Source organism: Eptatretus burgeri, chromosome 7 (genome assembly GCF_056783735.1).
Source record: "Eptatretus burgeri isolate ZD-2024b chromosome 7, Ebu_testis_v1, whole genome shotgun sequence".
NCBI classification, from domain to species: Eukaryota; Metazoa; Chordata; class Myxini; order Myxiniformes; family Myxinidae; genus Eptatretus; species Eptatretus burgeri.
In genome coordinates this window covers 99,607,214-99,613,213 of record NC_140967.1, presented here as the reverse complement: position 1 = coordinate 99,613,213, position 6,000 = coordinate 99,607,214, and positions in this window count along the sequence as shown.

Sequence of the window (6,000 nt, the reverse complement as noted above, 5' to 3'; positions counted from 1 at the left end):
GAGGATTTCTCAGTTTGCGAATCATCTCATTTTCAAGGTCGGCCCGGAAAATGCTTCCTTTACTGGTAGAAGTAGATCTCGAAAAAGTTAAGATTTTTCACCCTGTCCCACAAATTTTTATTTTCTCATCAATTTCCTAATTTATATCTACACCTCCGGAGCGTATTCTACGTTCATTAAATGGTTGTCGAGGAAGACAACGCATTGGAACCAGGCATTTGGAATGTGGTTGTAATTTGGATTCCAGATGCAATGTGAAGACCCTTGCGCCCTTAAGAACCTTCTTATCCGTAAACCCGGGACAAAAATCGTTCTTAAGTGATGAATTTCGTTAGTGGGTGGGTGAAGCAATCTTATGAAATCAGAATGAGTGTTGGGCGCCAAATTGAGATTGAACTCTTCATGAACTCTTAATTAGCCCTTTGTTATCCGTTAACCCCAGGGATTAAAACTTCTTAACAAATGTAATTAAAACAAATCTCACACTTTGTGTCCAAATACTGAAGGGGCAGTTTGGGTGCGATGTTTCGATTGGAATGGCTGGAGGGATTTACTTGAAGGATCAAATAATCCTTAACCCCAAGAAAGCCGAACTGAAGAAATCACTTTTTACAAATCGGATGGTCTTCACTGGCCAATGAGATCAACAAACCTCTTGGGCACAAATTTGAGAATGAAGCTCAGCGAGCTCTGTAACTAAATGTATAGCGGCTCAACTCCGATCAATCGTTCCTTCTTCACCAACCGCTGGAGAGAATAATCACCACGCTCGTGTTCATGAACCCCATTGTGGTTTAAAACGGATCATTTTGTGCTCATTTGACGAGGCCGCCATCTTTCCCCGTGCTGTCCCTCCACATGGAGTAGATCACTCTCTACCGAACGACATGATACTTATTTACGAATGTTCGATAACACAGATAACAAACATGGGGGGAAACATCACCTTCGTCCACCTTGGGTCATGGATGTGTTCAGAGAACGAGGTGGTTGGGTGTGATTCTAATATGGAATCGGCAAAGCTGAGAAGCGAACGTTGAATTCTTCTGACAGTCGCTTCTGACTTTACCTATTACTTGTTCACAACTGTATACGCAATTTCCGGTTACTTCGGCCTGGATTCGGGATCAGCGATCAAATCATGTAAATCACAATTAAAAATTATTTTTTGATGATGCGGGAGATATCTTTATTAAAATCAGTGGAGGAAATATACACCATGTCCGATATTTGGGTTTTTCATATTTCCAACGATGCCTTTATCTCCCGGCATGCATCATTCCCCATGACAAAAACCGGAAGCAAAAGGGTCAAAGGCAACGACACGGATTCCAAATTGCCAGGGTATTGTGTTGTTGTTTCCTATTCTCTCATGTGCACACGTTAATATGAAGCTCACTGCGTTCGCTATGAAAGATTATCTATATATTACGTATGCACGTACACACACAAAATGAATGTTCATTTACACAACTACCAAAGGGATATAAACTAATAACGAGGTGAACCATTAGTGTGTAAAACTCCTTTATAACAAGGTTTATCATAAATAACATAAATAAAATAAACACACGTCTGTTGTACAATGTTTGTAATCAGAATCCCAAACTGATCACAATGAACGTTTTAAATCCTGTTCTCATTGGTGGAAAAGATTTCAAAGATAAAGGATTCGTGTTGTTCATCAACCTTGGGTAACGTGGTTTCCGCTGGAAGAGATGAATCAGAACAAAAAATATATAATTACATCTCGGTTGATAAATTGATGTGACTCGGGAAAGGGGGCGTGGCCACAGTCCATTGTGACGTCACAATGAGAATTCCAACAATAGGGAATTCTGAAGACAGAGCAGTGTCGTTAAATCTTCAGTTCGTGGATAGCTGTGCACGAGCCATGTTGTTTCCCATTGCGCTGTTCGTGTTCACCGTCCTCGGAAGTGGAGCGTCCCGTCCATCACAGCAGGTAAGGGGGGATTGTGAGAAATAACAATGCACAGTATTGAACTCGGGGAAGGGACACAACACGATGGGAGTTACTTTCTTTGTAGTTTGGTAAATCAGGTCTTAATGGAGGATTTAAAATGGGGGGTTGGTGTGTGAGTGAGGGGTTGCTCCTTTATCAAGTTGGACCGTTCAGAGCATGATAGGCCGGGGGCCAGTGGGCCCCCCCTTGCCCCCCCCCCCCCCCCCCCGCAACAATTTTTCCCTGATACTGCAGTGTTCATATATATCCCAAGTATCAGAAAAATGATGTTCCCAGAAAAATAACTCATTTGCATTATGCTTTATTAAGCCGTTTCCATGTTTACATGTAATTAAGCTATCCAAACATTATTCTACATCTCTGACAACAAAGGAAACATGTTCACTTTACCCCTTCACCCTCCAATCATATGTGTAGATTCCTCATTTCCAAATTTCCATGCACCAGAAGTTGAGATATTTATGAAAATGAGAATTTCCATCATGGCGGATCCTAATTAGCATATCAATGCATTGAAAATTATTTCCACTACTTTTACTCAAACAGAAAATAGTTATGTTTCCCTAAAACACCAACAGACATCATAAGTCACAGTTATGTATTATATCAGGCCCAGGTAATTAATTCTATTGATTAATATAATTTCGATTTTCGAACGATTCATTGTACTTTGTATTTTATGCTAATGAGCCCACTTTTAAAAATTCAAAAATTTTAATGTATTTTTTGCCAACCTGGCTTGTATCTGGAAACACTTTTATCATGGTTTTTTGACAAAAAACTGACGTGTGGGAATTACAAGGAAAGAAAATGGAAATTCTTGCATTTTTGTGGGAATTATTGTCTTCAAGTCAAATTTAATTAAGATGCAAATGATCTAATGAGCATAAACAAAATATATTTTAATACATAAATGTATAATAAGCTTTAATTTGACACCAATTTTGCGATTTTATGTTTGCATTTGACAGAGATATTGACATTTTGCCGATCTTTGTGAGATTCGTCTATTTTTGATTGGTTGCCATGGAAACAGCTTAATAAAGCAAAGTGAAAATGAGTTATTTTTCTGGGAACATCCTTTTTCTGATACTTGGGATATATTTGAACACTGTGGTATCAGGGAAAAATTGTCGCGGGGGAGGGGGGGAGGGTGGGGGTGGGGGTGCAAGGTGGGTCCCACTGGCCTGCGGCCTATCATGGGTTGTACCGTCGAACACCGATCAAAATTTGAGTTGGAAGTTCAATTCACCAAGTGATTGGTGACAGGAAACACCACGTGATAGAAAAGGAAACATAATGTGAACACACAGATTTACATCCATGGAGCCGACTTTACTTTTTATCACATCACAAGTAAATTCATCATCTTGAAACGTCGATAATGTAACATTGTGAACAAGGCTGAAAACTCCTCCAGGTGTTTGGGTTGTTCAGGTGAAATCCCAAGGATGTGATGAGAAACAAGAGAGTTTATCTTTGTTTGGAAACTTGATCAAAATGTTGGTTTACACAGAGAAACAGTGTATTTCGATCTCTGATTCCACCATCATCAGCAACTCTGAAGGTTCTGGATGTGTTGAAACTGATCAGTGGGATTTGGAATAAACTATTGAGAGATAAAATTAGTGATGGAAACGATTTGGGGGGATTGTGGAGCCGAATCGTTTCGATCCTGATGTGAGTGAATGAGATGAAGATGGAGACGATGGAGGTGTTGGTGAGGATGGAAACACCGGCCGGTCACATGTTCACTCGACATTGATGGGCTTTGTTTTTCAGTTGAGGGTTTAGAAGGGATTTTGTATTCATTGTTAAATCAGTTTAATGTGTTACTACAGCGGAAACGCGGCATGGACACGGCACTGGCACGGACACTGCACAGGCACGGACACAGCACGGACTCCGTTGACAAAATGTGTGACGACTGCTTTGTCGCACCGTCACAGGCTGACCAGGTGTCCTGTACGTCACAGGATCATCCCGGTTTAAACTCTCTTGGGACACCATTTGTGTCTAAGATCGTGCCGAGTCGTGTCCCACTGTCGTAGAGGTGTCCGTGCTGTGTCGATGTCCCACCCCATTGGAGGGGGGGAGTGGTGCTCGGGGAGATGTGGGGTGTGGTGGGCATTGTGGGGGTGATAGCTGGTGAGGGATTGTAAGGGGATGGTGGAGAGAAGGGGGGTGTTTGTGGTGTCGGGAGGTAGAGTGGGGGCGATGGTTGATGGAGGATTGTGGGGGAGGTTGTCGGTGGAGTGGTCATCTGTGTACATGTGCTGGTAGCTGGGTAGAGATGGTGTTCAGGTTTTGAGCGATGGCTGTTTCTTCCCCCGAATCGTGGAGATGGCGTCCTCTCTCATTTGTGGTGGATAACCACAACCTCTCGCCATCTCTGTTGATTCATAACAGTTCTCTTTACCGTTTTCTGACCACAAAAGTGAACATTTTTCGGCCCGATCCACACTTGGGTATTTCGGACAAACCTCTTCCAATTTCTGGCAAACTTTGGATGTTTCTGCCATTGGTGGAGCATGAAACTATCTCAGTTTATATTCCGTACTGTACAAGCACCAAGGACTCATCGACTCGGAATTTTTGTGAAAAATATAAAATTATTTGCCGTTTGAGTGAAATCGTACCACGATGAAACCCGTATTCAATGTGAAACGGATCTCGCGGTGTACTTCCGGGTGTGACGTCATGGCTCAGTTTGAAGATGGAGATTTCGACTTTTATTGCAAAAGTATCTTCTTTTTAATCACAAATCGGAAAAAAGACACGTCATATCTATTTTGTGGATTATCAAAGGATATATAATAGCGTCGAGGCGTTCTGAGCGTTGAAAAGCAATGTGAACGAGGGAAAGGGGGCGTGGCTACCGTCCATTGTGACGTCACAATGAGAATTCCAACAATAGGGAACTCGAAAGACAGAGCGGTGTCGTTAAATCTTCAGTTCGTGGATAGCCGTGCAGCAGCCATGTTGTTTCCCATCGCGCTGTTTGTGCTCACCGTCCTCGGAAGTGGAACGTCCCGTCCATCACAACAGGTAAGGGGGGATTGTGAGAAATAACAACGTATTGTACTCGGGGAAGGTACACAACACCATGGGAGTTACTTTCTTTGGAGTTTGGTAAATGAGGTCCGCACGGAGGATTTAAAATGGGGGTTGGTGTGTGTGTGTGAGGGGTGTGTGTGTGAGGGGTGTGTTCCTTTAACAAGTTGGACCGTTCAGAGCATGATGTGTTGTACCATCGAACACCGATCGAAGTTCGAGTTTAAGTTCAATTCACCAAGTGATTGGTGACAGGAAACACCACGTGACAGAAAAGGGAACACAATGTGAATATACAGATTTACATCCATGTACCGACTTTACTTTTTATAATATCACAATTTTTATCATCTTGAAACGTCGATAATGTAATATTGTTTTAATTGTTTGTTTATCTCCATTCCCGCAAAACAAGGGTGAAAGATCCTCAAGTTTTTGTGGTTGTATACAGTACTGGAGTTTGTAATCACATGAACTCCAATCAGCCGATTATAGAAAAATTGGCGATAACGGGCAAGTGTGTGTGTGTGTGTGTGTGTGTGTTTGTGTGTGTGTGTGTGTGTGTGTGTGTGTGTGTGTGTGTGTGTGTGTGTGTGTGTGTGTGTGTGTGTGTGTGTGTGTGTGTGTGTGTGTGTGTGTGTGTGTGTGTGTGTGTGTGTACGTGCGTGTTTTGCAAATAAAGCAAAAACATATTCTCTCTGCTGACTCTCCTCACCCCCTCCCCCCCCCCCCCCGGTGGCTATCTTCATATGCGTCTGGACAACGGTTATGTACGTGCGTAATTTATGCTACACAGCACGTGTGCTTTCCCTTCCCCTCATCTCAACCTGCGTTCCCTTCTCCTCACCCCTCCTCTCCCTCCCTCCTTGCTCCCCCTCCACCCACCTCTCTCCCCCTATTTTTGGTCCTCATTGTATTCCCATCAGCAAAGGGACAGGTGGTATTTTCCAATCTGAAATACA